Source organism: Girardinichthys multiradiatus, chromosome 21 (assembly GCF_021462225.1).
Source record: "Girardinichthys multiradiatus isolate DD_20200921_A chromosome 21, DD_fGirMul_XY1, whole genome shotgun sequence".
In the NCBI taxonomy this organism is placed as follows: Eukaryota; Metazoa; Chordata; class Actinopteri; order Cyprinodontiformes; family Goodeidae; genus Girardinichthys; species Girardinichthys multiradiatus.
Window position 1 is genome coordinate 14,492,580 of NC_061813.1, and position 14,948 is coordinate 14,507,527.

Below are 14,948 nucleotides of genomic sequence, written 5' to 3' on the forward strand. Positions count from 1 at the left end.
TGAACATGCGGATAGTTTTACAGTCATCCAGCAGATGGCATTGTTGCAAAAACCAGCGGTCTAGAACTGCATGTCTGAACGTGCAGGACTGAAACTGCGGTTTCCAGTTTGCGTAGACATACTATTAGATTTTGTTGCCGTTCCAGGGCAGCTGCGGCTTCCCTTAGCAGCTCTGGTACAGATTTGGACATGGTGATTTCCCACTGTCTCTAAACACAATCTTTGCGCTCTCATTTCGTCTCCGGAGCAATGCACACCGCTCCCTAACATAAAAGAGTTGCCACTGACGTCAATCTCCTGCGCCGCGTGGAATTGCAAAGCCACATTAATTAATGGAACACTTTTTGCGGGCGTCGGCATGAAAACGAAAAAGCATTTTCCTCTTAGTTTTCTCTTTAGTTGTGTCACGCAATGAGCAGTCTTGAAGAAGAAAATTAAAACGCAGTTTGAAAGATCTATTAGCATTTCTTTTATGATTCAAAAAATTCAGCTATGACATTAAAATAAAAAAGCATTTGTGTTAATACATTTCAATATTCAAATATGACATTTCAAAATGAATTTTGATCACTTTTTGCTGGGACATGTTTTGAAAATGAAATGTTAATGTCAGTGTATGTGATGGGTTTTGACCAAAACGCAGATAGACACTGGGCAGCAGCAAGATAAGAAATATAGTTCTTCTTTTAATGAAAAAGGGTTCCCAAAAACGTACATGTTTCCAGCAAGGTAGAGCAGAGAGCCAGCAGAGGAACAGCAGGGTAGTTAATGGGAGGAACCAGCAAATGACAATGAGAAACAGTGAGCTTTTAAATGAGGGGAAGTGCAATGTGGAACCAATGAGAAAGGGAGGCAAGTAATTAGATGAATGCTGAACAGGTGTGAGGATAAGCTGCAGAGAACTGAGGGGGAATGAATCTGAGAATAATTAACAGGGAAACAAAGACTAAATAACAAAACTCAGGGAACAGATCTAGGGAAACTATAACCAACAAAAGATTAGGAATCAGGAAGGTAAGAACTATCGAAGTAGTCTGAGGACATAAAGGAAAACACAAACAGGGAAAGTAAATAAACAAACACTAAGTGACTGAGACCAAAACTACTGACTTGACAGAAAGGAAAACAAACCTGAGAGCCTAAACAAAAGAGGACTCTACTAAATTGACAACCCTGGGGAAAAACTAAATATAAAGTTACGGTGGCCGGGGGGTGCAAAACACTTTTACAAGTACCGAAACAAATTTACATTTCAGAAAACAAATTTACATTTCAGAAAACAAATTTACATTTCAGAAAACACTTTTACATTTCAGAAAACAAATTTACATTTCAGAAAACACTTTTACATTTCAGAAAATCAACCGGAAAGGGAATGTACCAACGCCGAGGTTGACCCGGAAGTCAGTCTCAGGGCTGCATCCTTCGAAGGCCGTATTTGTAGGCCGATTACGTTACAGCGCGGCGACGAAGGCTGTCCCAATTCATGAATCATTCCGAGCAAATGCTGCCGACAAATGTGTCCTTATTTTGCCCGATTTGAAGGATGCGTTGTGAATATCCTTCGCGGCCCATCATTTCCCATCATTCATTGCGGGTCGAAGCGGATTGGTCAAGCAGGGGAAGCCATGGCGGACCATAGCAGCAAAAGCTGTGAGTAAATTGTGGAAAATTACACTTTCTGTGACACAAATTAACTTCTACAATGTTTTTAGTGCGGGAATATAACTATGTAGACGTGAAATATCTGCTTGATTTATCAAGACATCGCTTAATTTCAAACGTGCTCCGACATGTTCGGAGTTTTCCGTTCCCGGCGTAGTAACCGGCTCGCCTCGCCAGCCCTACCGGCGGTGAGGTGAGCTAGACCGGACTATTGGCACTAAGCTCCCGCTGGCAGTCATCACAGTGAACGTTTAACACAAGTGATTTCTAACAGTTTATGTTATTATTTTAATTGTTACTGAAAATCGATTTAATATTTCAGGTGATATTAAGGTTAACCAGAATAAATGGACAGTTTTATGTAATCCAACTGTATCGCTGGAGAGTGTGATTGAGAATAAATAAGCTTTACAATATGAATTTTTAATGAAGAAATGTGCTATATGTTTTAAAAGTTTATTTATAATTCAGTTAGCATTATAATTTCTGATTCCAGGTACAATCCAGAGACAATCATGTTCAGGTAAAAAAGATGTTTGATTTAACTAGCCAATAAACAAAGAGATAGCAACTTTATGGCTAATGTATGTTGACATATATATATATATATATATATATATATATATATATTATATACAACAACTTTCAATTTTAAGATAGATGGGAATTATAAAGTATTTGATCCCTCTGGCTGGTCTTAGATAATTATATAATAAGGCAGTGTTTGTGGTGTATTAGTATCTACTTGCTTTGATCACTTAAAATATCCAGAAGCATGCCTTAAAAATAATGTGTTTTTCCATCTCCATTCTTCCCTTTTCTAGACCAGACCCCTTTACTGCAGGATCAACCTGAGTGTCCCAGTCCTGAAACGCTTCTTCAACCAGGAGGACACCAGGCCTGATTTTCAGCTGAGCAGAGAGTCTCTGGCAGTGCTGCTTAATCTTTTGCACCAGGACAGGCAACATGGATGGGGTGCTACTATTGAGACCTTGGTTTTTCTTTTCTTGGTGGCAAGTGGCACATCCTACAGAGTGGTCTGCAGAGTGTTTGGGATGCCTCGCTCTACTGTCCATTGCATCGTCCACAGAGTTACAGAGGAGATCGTGGTTATTCCTCACCAGGTCATCTACCTTCTAAAGACCCCTGAGGACTTAAGGCAGTGTCCCGTGAGTTTGCAGGGCTGGCACGCCACAGAGTTTTTCTTAAAGCTGTGGGTGCAATTGACGGCTGCCATATCCACTTCAGGTGTCCAAGCAGCCTTGATGGTCAGTGCTACAGGAACAGGAAACTCTTCCCTTCCATAATCCTGCTGGCAGTTTCTGAGAGCCATTTTATTGACACGTATGTGGGCTGGCCTGGGTCAGTGCATGATTCTAGGGTGCTCCGCCACAGCCCACTGTACAGTTTATTCTCCTCCAGGGCATTTTATCCTTGCTGATGGAGGGTACCCATGCCTCCAATATCCACTCCCCCTCATCACTCCCTACAAGAGGACAAGACAAGATGTAGGAGCCCAGCGCTTTAACAGCCATCATTCCAAAAACACGCTCTATAATAGAGCGTGTTTTTGGAATGATGAAAACCAGATTCAGGGCCATCTTCCTGCAAGCGCTGGAGGTGCACTACACCTTTGTACCTCACGTAAGTTTTGACCTAGATCCATTTTATATATACATTATACATAATATATACACATATATGCACCCTCTTTTAAATTGTTTTCAGGTCATAACAGCATGCGCCATCCTCCACAACATCTGCCTTGGTGCTGGGGATGTCATGGCCCCAGAGGATGACCCAGAGGAGGCTGTAGAAGAGGATGAGGGTGAGGTTTGGACTGAGACTGTCAGCGTTGCTCTCTGGTGGGACCAGCTTTCAGCTGAGGTGTCCGCCCTGGAGGAGGTACCACCAGAACATGACTACTGTGTCAGCCAAGTATAATATTATAGATGTGATTAATGTTTGAGGGGTATAACTAATTGTAATATTTTGTGAGCACCATCTTCTAATTCTGCATTTTTCCAATTACCTCTTAATGATGTGGCAGCCGTCAATTCAGCCAGCCCTTTAAACCCACTTGATGGACGATACCGTGGACAGCGGAAAGAGGCATCACAAACATCTGCAGACCACCTGTGTGATGCTTCGCTCAACATCCAGAAAGACAAACCACAGATCTCAGTTGCAGCATCCCATCCAAGTCTCTGACCTTGTGAGAGATTTAGCCACACCTCCAGACTTTCTGTTCAGAAAGACATCTGCCTCTTTGTTCTGTTGAAGAGGTGTTCCAGGAACCGGTCACTCAGGTTGATCCTGCTGTCACCATTGTAGATACTTGTACATAGTTTTATTTTATGCCTTTTGTTTCTTGTAATCTTGATCTGTTTGAATGTTTTCTTCCCCCATTCTGTTTAAAGTGCTGTTTGTATTTTTCATAATACATTCTGTTTATAACTTTAAATGAAGTTGATGTATTGTTAGATCAAATGGAAATAACTAGTGACAAAAACAATTTTGAAATTTATTAGAACACCTTAAAATTTTAAGAAACAATCTGAACAAAACACATTTATTTATTTCTTTTATAGCACCTTATTTTGGTGCCATTCTTTGGAAAACAGTCTGTCCATTCTCTGTGCCCTCATATCCTCCCTGATCAACTCCATCATCTCATCTCTGTCCCTCTTTCTTTTCTGACCCCTTCCTGCTGGCTCACTGTCTTCCTTCTCCATCTGGTTGCCCACCTGAAATGTTAAATCGATTTTCAGTAACAATTAAAATAATAACATAAACTGTTAGAAATCACTTGTGTTAAACGTTCACTGTAATGACTGCCAGCGGGAGCTTAGTGCCGATAGTCCGGTCAGATCTCTACCGGGCTATCTCACCTCACCGCCGGTAGGGCTGGCGAGGCGAGCCGGTTACTACGCCGGGAACGGAAAACTCCGAACACATCGGAGCACGTTTGAAATTAAGCGATGTCTTGATAAATCAAGCAGATATTTCACGTCTACATAGTTATATTCCTGCACTAAAAACATTGTAGAAGTTAATTTGTGTCACAGAAAGTGTAATTTTCCACAATTTACTCACAGCTTTTGCTGCTATGGTCCGCCATGGCTTCCCCTGCTTGACCAATCCGCTTCGACCCGCAATGAATGATGGGAAATGATGGGCCGCGAAGGATACTCAACGCATCCTTCAAATCGGGCAAAATAAGGACACATTTGTCAGCAGCATTTGCTCGGAATGATTCATGAATTGGGACAGCCTTCGTCGCCGCGCTGTAACGTAATTAGCCTACAAATACGGCCTTCAAAGGATGCAGCCCTGAGGCTGACTTCCGGGTCAGAATCGGCGTTGGTACATTCCCTTTCCGGTTGATTTTCTGAAATGTAAATTTGTTTTCTGAAATGTAAAAGTGTTTTCTGAAATGTAAATTTGTTTTCTGAAATGTAAATTTGTTTTCTGAAATGTAAATTTGTTTCGCATCTTGTTAAATTGTTTTCTGAAATGTAAAAATGTTTTCTGAAATGTAAAAGTGTTTTCTGAAATGTAAGTGTTTTCTGAAATGTAAATTTGTTTTCTGAAATGTAAATTTGTTTTCTGAAATGTAAAAGTGTTTTCTGAAATGTAAATGTGTTTTCCGAAATGTAAATTTGTTTTCCGAAATGTAAATTTGTTTTCTGAAATGTTAATTTGTTTTCTGAAATGTAAAAATGTTTTCTGAAATGTAAAATTGTTTTCTGAAATGTTAAAGTGTTTTCTGAAATGTAAAAATGTTTTCTGAAATGTAAAATTGTTTTCTGAAATGTTAAAGTGTTTTCTGAAATGTAAAAGTGTTTTCTGAAATGTAAATGTGTTTTCCGAAATGTAAATTTGTTTTCCGAAGTGTAAATTTGTTTTCTAAAATGTTCATTTGTTTTCTGAAATGTAAATTTGTTTTCTGAAATGTAAATTTGTTTCGCATCTTGTTAAATTGTTTTCTGAAATGTAAAAATGTTTTCTGAAATGTAAAAGTGTTTTCTGAAATGTAAAAGTGTTTTCTGAAATGTAAATTTGTTTTCTGAAATGTACATTTGTTTCGGTAATTGTAGTACTTGTGGTAAGTGTTTTGCACCCCACGGCCACCGTATAAAGTAGAAATAAACAGAAGGAAACAAAAGACCTGGGGAAAAGGAACTAAAAACTAAGTAGCACTGACCTGCTGGAAAACCAAATACAAGAACCTAGTCAGTGAGGAACTAACACAGAACTATACTAGAAATAATGCTGGGGAACTAATTAATATTAAGGAAAACAAACCTCTGAGTAAACAATACCTAAAGGGAATCTAAGGACAAGGGTAGGACACACCACTAGAACTAAAGGGTAAAACTAAGAAGTACCTGGCGGGAATAAATAAACATAACTACTAAACCAAAAGGAACAAAAACACCAAACAGAAAAAGTAAACAAACACAAAGAACAAAATGGCAGATCCAGACAGTTAAACGTTATTTTATTTATCATTTTAATTAAGTAACAGAATAAGCAGTCGTGAAGAAGAAAATGAAAATGCTGTTATGATTATCTATTAGCAATTTCATTTATGAGTCAAAAAATGCAGCTTCATTTTGAAAATGAAAAAGCATTTTATTAATACATTTTAATTTGAATATTGGGACACATTTGCTTCCATATAATGTCTAATACCAAAGAAAAAATAATTTTTGTTGAGGAATAACTTATTAGATGCCACCAACCTTCACTTACAATGATTGAAATTATCCACAGGCGTCTTACATTAAATGAGAACATTGCGGCGCAACATTTAGAGAAACATTTGGCTCGTTTTTAGTCATTTGGTTTGTTGTGCTTCTCTGACTGTTGATCTCACTTTGGTGAGACCTAAAGAGAAGAATTAAGACTGAGGCAGAACTGGGCCCTGCAACATGACAATGACCCAAAGCAAATCAGTAAATCCACCAAATTTGGCGGTGAGTTACAAAATAGAAAGTCCGCAGCCGAGTGAAAGCTTGATCATGATCTCACTGAGATGCTGTGGAGTGACGTGTTGTAATTATGAATATGAATATATTATTTATTATTAATACTTTTATATTATAATTTTATTAAATAATAATTCGGTCTGTTTAGGGTTGTCCTATGAATACCAGCCCAATAAGGTGGTGGTATTAGGACAAAATTGAAAGGGATGAGCCAAGCACTGACAATATTGAACAGCAAAACTCTGCACACATGGAATGAATTCACACAATTTCTTAAAATACAAGAATTTATTGACAGAAATAAGTCAACTCAAGTCAAACATGTTTCAATCAACAAACTCTTTACTATGCTAGAACAATCCAACTAAACTACCAAGCAGAATGAAAGAATAAAGCATACTAATGGGCTATGTACAATATAAACAGGTTGATCAAAGATTATTGAAAATCATGTCTGAAAGAGTGATGCAACATTACCATACAATGTTTATGTTTGAGGACCAAGGATTATTTTGAAGAATCTGGAAATTAAGTTAAGTTAGTCTTGGAACTAACTCAGGCAATAATCAGCATACCTTTAGACAACCATTCACAATGCAAGATCAGATAAAATATTATTTTGATAAAATAATATTTTAAGAATGATTTGCTGAAAGGATGACCAATTCTCAATGGTGTTTAATTATCTGCCTTTATTTATTAAAATAATATTTAAACAAATATTATTTTGAATAAGAACCGAATCTTTGAGAAATGGGCCTAATTGTGTTACTTAGTTATCAAGTTTAGTAAAATAATATTTAGGGAAATATTATTTTACTGGATTGAAAACTAACAACCTTTTTGGGTAAATGATCTTTAGCTGTGTTCTTAGCTGTTAGCGGTTGAAGCTAACAAAAGAATCTTATAGCCTATCATCAGAATCAAACACATACCCTTAAAATACCATTAATAAAAGGGTTAAAATGTATAAGCGTGGACGGCGTGTTATGGCCTATCTTCTGTGTTTAAAATCCCCCTTTAAATAACGTTCGTCTTAACTCACAAACTGAGCACATGCGCTTACAGCTAATCTGCTAGCACTAAGATAGTTGAGTTTCAACACAAACAACCAAATGTCATAAAACGAAAAATGTTTAGATTATTTCATTCTAAATTACTTCTCTCTGCCCAAACCTGACCTTAGGTGAACCGTGCTGAGGAAAAGTTGTCTGGGCGACGAAGTTTGAAGAAAGCATCCACAGTGAACAAATGGTTAGTTGCAGCTAACCTCCATAGCTCTGGAGTGGGGCGGCTCGCTCTGTCGGCCGGCCAAACTGCACGTTACTGCTGTAACCACGGTGATGCGATCCCATTGTCCTTCCTTCAGACCTGGAAAACTGCTCCACTCTGCGTCGTAGAGACATGGTGTCTGCCGGGAACTCTCTGAAACACAGTCTGCTTCTGTAGACTTCAGAGAGAAAGTCAAGCCTCGCTTGTACCTTAATTACCCCGTTCATGAATGAAGTAGGTTAATGTGATTTATTTTGAAAGCTCCAGAAAAGTTCATACTGGCCTTTCATTTTTTACCCATGGCTGTGGGGTCCCAACACATGCAAGAAACCCCCTTAAAACATCTCAGGGCTGAAAGTGAGGAGTGGATAAAGCTTTCCTCAGACTGGTAGAAGTGTCTAACTGAAATTATTTAAACCAAAGGGAACGGTATCGCTAGCTACTAGTGGGTAGGATGTCCTTTCTTTTTCCTTTTTGTTGTTTGTAAATTGAGTAAAATAATGTTATTTATTTTAGATTCAACTAAGTAATCTTCCTTTCCAGAGATATAGACATTAGATTAGACTTTGATATATGAACATCTCTTAATAGAGAACTGAATATTTAATGGGATGTCCTAATTTTTCCACATTACTGTACAAAAAATAGGGGCTGGAGTTATTTTTGTGCCTCCTTTTGCTCACTAATTCTATAATGAATATATGTTCCGAGCCCAGTGTTAAAAAGTATGAGCTAACATTTTGAAATATATTGACCGTGGTTAATTACTTTGCAAAACTATTTGGGAAAAGAGAAAGAGCAGTTTTGGCATTATTGTGTGTTTAATTGTAGCTATTTCCAAGTTCCTTATTATTTTTTATTATTTTGCTTTCTGCTCATGCTAGGGTCCGTTTAAGTTTCTATATTGAAAGAAACAGGAAAAAAATGAAAGTTGCCGCTAATTTGTTCTAATAACATATCTTTCTGAAACTAGTGTATTTTTACAAGTACTTCAAACATCTGCCATTATTGTCAGGCAATGTATCACTGAACTTTAGATATCTGAAAACTGCACCACCATTGATTTCTGCACACTGCTCTGAATGCTTTTGTATGCACCGATTAGAAATGGAAAATTGCTTATAAGACAGAATCTCTGCTGCTAAATCCATCTCTTTAGCACAAACATCAGTGAATTGTGCTGCAGCGAATAAGTAAAATCAACGGGCCTAGTTGCCACTGCAGAGTAAATAGGGCAGCAGCATAATCATTATCCATCACACTGTAGATATAAAACTGTAATAAGGGAGTAGGGTGACCTCAGGCAGAGCTGAAATTTCTCGCACTGCCAGTGTGGTGCCCATCGGTGGAAGTTTGAACATAAGTGCTGATGCCACAACATTCCCAAGAATGACAAATGGGAGCTGAATACATCTGGAGGTGCTTCAGGGGACACTGGGGAACGGGCACATTGCGAATGGCACGATTGCCAGTTAAGGTTAGGAGGCAAAGAGAGAGGCATAGCACAGAGTGAGTTAGAATCAAGAAAGCCTAAAAAAGAAGCTCTACATCCCACACCTCCATCATCCCTCTCCCACATGAGGGGGAGTCGTGGTCTGCATGCACAGTACAGAACCTGGGAGATGTTTTATACCTACTACCTCAAGTCAAAGTTGAGCCACAGTATTAAGCACAATGTGTTATGACTCTGATCCATATTTAAATACATAATAAATAATGTTCATAAAGCTGAAATGTGACCTCTAGTCTGACCTTTGTGTGTAGCAAATACACACCATGGGATCAACTGGGACAAAAGAAGATGGATCTGGGCCCAGCAGTCCAGCGTGTTGTCTTCCAAGGGTTTCAGATACTTGAGTTCTGGGGATTGAGCACAATTCCCATAACTCATGCTGTTCACAAATCCTGCTTCAATTAGCAGCTAAAGACTGGGTGTGACGAGGTGGAGCGAGTCATGCGACTTTTGCTTTGGAGGCACGGTTTCAAGTCAGGTTTAAACCTGTTAACTTGTTATTATTATCAACCATATCTTTAAAAAACTGTCAATTTCACCCACAAACACTGGAAAACGTTTTTTCTAATCAAAAATTACTACATAATTGTGTGCTCCTATTGTTCTCATAAGTTGGAATCTCCTGGTTTCAAGTTGGAAACGTCGAATAAATTATCCTCAGAGGTTGGAATTAGTTGAAGGTTCCATTCTAAACATGTCAAAATCCACCATTGCTGCCACTTGTATGTAAGTCACAGATAACTGAGCTAATTGTTTATCTGCTCATCTGATAATCTGTCTCTCATTAAATCAGTGACGTGTTATAATACTGCCCCACCTCAAGTCGTCAACATGTTTCTATAGTGTTGAAATACAGAAAATGCCGGGAACGTCATTCTAAGATCCGAGTTCCAAGGTTCAAAATTTCCAAGGTCCAACATGGAAAGGTCAGAAGTAAATGGAGTACAGGTTAAGGACCAGGAAAATAAGCAGTGAAGTAGCTTTTTGGAGAAAACAGTTCACATATCTTCTTATTCCTGATATCATTGTTTCTCTTGTTTTGATTTCATTCTCTGTTTGAACAGGCCGAGTCACCATGACATTGAAACGTTATCGTGCATCAAGACGTTCAAATTGGTTTAGATATCTCCAAATCTTTCGTTTTTAAAACGATGCCCAGTTCCTTTGCCCTGAGGTGTGCAGACCTCTTTCATTCAAACGGCGAGTGAACAGTAGCAAGACAAAAAAAATTTCTTTAGCTATTGTCCTCTTCCAGATATCCTCAAAATTTGTGACACTGCGTGACAATATGATGTAGTGTATCAATGTGACTTTTCAAATGAAGGTTAGACTAAAGTGAGGCTGTCCTTTTTCACAGTCCTTTATGCAGTCCTTCATCACAAACAGCACTGCAGCAACAGATGAATACAGTTGATAAAACTATTACATTGCCTTGTAAATGTATTAAAACTCCTTCTTCTTCTTGACATTTTCACCTACCTGCTGAAGAATGCTGTGTTCAGGGTGATATACAGTGTTAGTTTTCCTTCATGTGCTTTTCCATGTAGGAAAGACGTTTTGTTTTATGGTCAGAAAGACTTAATGAAAAAACACAATTGGTCAGATGTCGTCAGATTTCGCCAGATTTTATGTTGTTAAAACCTTCCAGTCCCCCTGCAATAAAGTAGGATGTGACAAGTTTCATATAGCAGCTCCTCTTCACTGGATCATTTAGAGCTTGTGCACATATTAGGTAAAGAGGGGAATTTGCCTCATGTAGAATTGTCTCTGCTGGGATGAAATATCATTAAAACAGGATTCACTATCCTTATTTAATATGCAAACCTGCTGATGGTTAAAAATAGGGTTAATACACTCACAATTTCTTCCTTTGTTTGAATATTACACCCGGGTTGTGTCAATGTTAGATAATACAACAGAAACATTACATATACTGTAGTTTATGTGTGTCCTCGGGGTTCCCCGAGGCCATATCAGATTTATGGTGAGGAAAATAATGTTTTCTAGCACACTGTGTTTTCTTCCTTTGCTACTACAGGAATAGGAAAATGCAAACAAATATAAAAGTTCCAGAGTTTTAGAAAAGTAGGCACCAAAAGTTAGCCTATAAGGGTGTTTGTTTCTTTTCTATTATATTTCTTGTGAAAAGTAACTTTTATCTAAAATGCTAAACATTAGAACGTTTCTGACAAATGTTGATAAATTGTTTGTATAAACTCTCTGAATGCTGTACATCTGTGAAAGAACCAATGTTAAAATACTTATTTTGTTCTTTTAACAGAGGTGGAAGACTGAAACAAAATATGCTGAATTTAAAAAAAAGTGTTTAAGTTAACATGCTTATTACAGAGAATATTGTCACTTCTGGGTGTTCTGTCGTTTGAGGTAGACTGCTGGTCTAACAAGCTAACATTAGCTGGTCAATCAGCCAGCTTAAAGCTGCAGTAAGAAGTTTTGAGAAAACCATGGACTTAGCCTGAAAGTTTGGAAAAGCACACATTACAGCACCCCCACCCCCCCCCCCCCCCTGCTCACTGCTGTGCTGCAGCCCTCCCTCCACAGCTCCTTACCCACAGTGGAGCCTGCCGTGAACGTGCAGGTTGGAGCTGGAAGACAGTATGCGGTCTGTTGGGGAGGGGTGTGAGCAGCATGCACATGAGCGTAATTGACACTGCTAAAATATTCCTCCTGGCTCTGATTTATTGTTTCTGATCGGGAGAGTGTATTTCTACAAATGGCAGTAGGACCACTGGGAGTAGCCAGAGGAGCTTGATTTTTTTTTCACAGATAATCTGCCCCATATTATATTGTCAGGATATAGTGACACTTATGTAGAAAATGTTTTTTACAAAAGTTACCTACTGCAGCTATAATGGCACAGTTGACTAGCCTGCAGTCACCTGCCAACCACAATGGCAACTTTAGATTCAAAGACCGTTACCTTTATAACAGTCATGGGTAAACTGTTTTACTTTGTATGTCACGACTTTCCAAACAGATGACTGTTTTGTTCACGTGAAAAATGTGTAGGAGAGCGTGCAGAGACAGGCAAAGCGTGCCGAGACAGGTAAAGCGTGCAGAGACAGGTAAATGGCATCAGCTCGTTATCTCTACCAGCATGGTAACTTGACCGTGTTCTGCTGTTCTCCTGCACTTACTGAGCCAGTGCTAATCGAGTTTCTTTGTCCTGCCTTTGCAGATCTGGATCCCTCTGATAACCACGTCCTGGATTCCATGCTCCTGTTCTCTGTGACAATCTTCTTGGAACTACTTCCTGCCACTCCAGCCATGAGTCTCCCTTCCTCTCCTGTCTCCAGCCCCGCGACTCAGAGATCATCTTTTGGAAACACCCAACCTTTGCTCACCTACCTGTCCACCCTCCAATATTGCACGCTCAGCTGAAGCACTGCCGCTCAGAAGATCACAAAGTGAGAGAATCAGTACTAAGAACCTCCATGCCACTCCTCCTGCCTAACTCTGCCTTTGTGGGAAAATTTTCCTCCTCCTACAAGCCATCATCCACCACCAACAGTAAGCAACCCTCACTGCTGTTCTGCAGGACATGCAATATCGCCTCTTGAACAAAACCATAACCCCTCTCCTCTCCTCCTCAGTGCTAACCCTGATCCCTCCGGCAGATCCAGTCCATGTTTAGTCTCACTCTTTGTTTCAAATAAACTGTTAAAACTGCTGTTCTGCCTCCGTAATTGTTGCCCATGCTCGGAGTCGGTAAAACCAACACTGACACCTTTTTACTCAATCCCATGCTGCTGCATTGCATCAACTCTGTCAGTAACTTCCATAGTGGTCTTTTTATATGTCAAGAAATGGTCTCTTGCAGAGCAAATATGTGAGAATATCAACTTTTACATTTTAAATAAAATATTGCCATACCAATCCCCTCATCTTTCAAAGATTGGAAGGATGACCTTAAGAAATGGGCTCAGATCACCCATACCAAGATATTTGGCTACTCGGTCAGCTCCACTGTACAGGATAAAGAAAGGAGGCAAAAATATAAAGTAATTCGGTATTAAGTTTGCATTTCTTTGTTTTTAAATAGATGAAATAAGTTGTGGTTTTGACTATTTTTAAGAGGTAATTGTTTTGTTGTGGGTTGACAATGTGGCCAGGGACGGAAAGATGGGATGTAATGCACAGATGTGTGTTTCCTGGTGGTCAGTCGTAGCTGAAGCAATCGCGTAAGGATTGTGTGTGTTGTCATAACAAACGAACAAAAAACAATGTAGCTACACACCAAACCAGTTACTTAAAAATGCAACCTGAAACTTCTGATTAAATACCAAAACAACCCACTTTACAACAGTAGCCACTATCATACAGGAAGTAGCTAACATAATCAGTTCTAGGGCTGCACCACCGGGAATACGGTGTATGGGAAGTAAAATTAACATGACCTTCATGGTGGGGGAGGGGGATGCTGTTAGGGGGTTGGTGGGAGGCTGCTGGAAAACGTCTCCCTCACTAAGGTGATGCACACACGTGTGCTGGCTGACAGGGATTCCATTTTAGTTATATGCTTTTATTTTGAAGAACTTTAATCTCTCTCTCTTTGAGATCAACTTCCCGTGGACAAGATTCATGTAGTGCACACATGAGGACAGCCTAATGACTTTACCCAGAGGGAATTCTCTGATCATCCACCTCACTGGGTCAGACCATTAGGCTAAAGATGAGGATGGAAGCGGACTGAAGCTTTATTTAGTTTGATTTTGACTCAGTTAATATATGTGTATTATTTCTTGTCGTGCAGCAATCACTGCCTACAGTCAGAGTAGAAAGAAGACCCACTCCACTCTGTTCCACATTGCATATGAGTCACTCATGTGCAAAGCTGCCGCTAATGGATTACAAAGTGGGATGTAAATTTAATGTACATATAATTTTATTTAGTCATATCCCAACAACACTGATTATTTAGTGTGGGTTCAGGCAAAGCATTAGAGTTATTAAATTGATTCATAAAGTTCATTTGTAGTTCTAAACCTAGTTTTTTACTCACGTTTTGTCAACTTTGATATTCCTCTCTCTCACATGACCAAATATGCAAATTAGGCGATGGCGTCAACTAACAACTTGTAGCAACTTTTAGGATTGCCAATTTCCTAACTGAGGAGTTGGCAACAGTGGGGTTCGGGTCTAGGCTGTATTCCTGCCCAAAGTCCTCATGGTGTGACCTTTGTACGAGAGCCTGCATCTGGTGAGACCTGTTGAAAACCTTCACAATTTAAAGAAAGATTGTTCAGAGCTCAGAAAACAGGAGACTGAAAGTACTTTGCACTGTTCTAACATGTATGTATTACCTACTCTGTTGGTTTCAAAGGTTTTATGTTGTGAAAAACCGAGATTTGGAAATATGTGTTTCTTCTGCCCGATTTTGTTATTTTGTAATGGTATATTTTACAGATTATTTTATTATTCCGATTACCAGAATCGGCAGAAAAATTTATATTTTGTCTGTTTGATTACATCATTTCACAAAT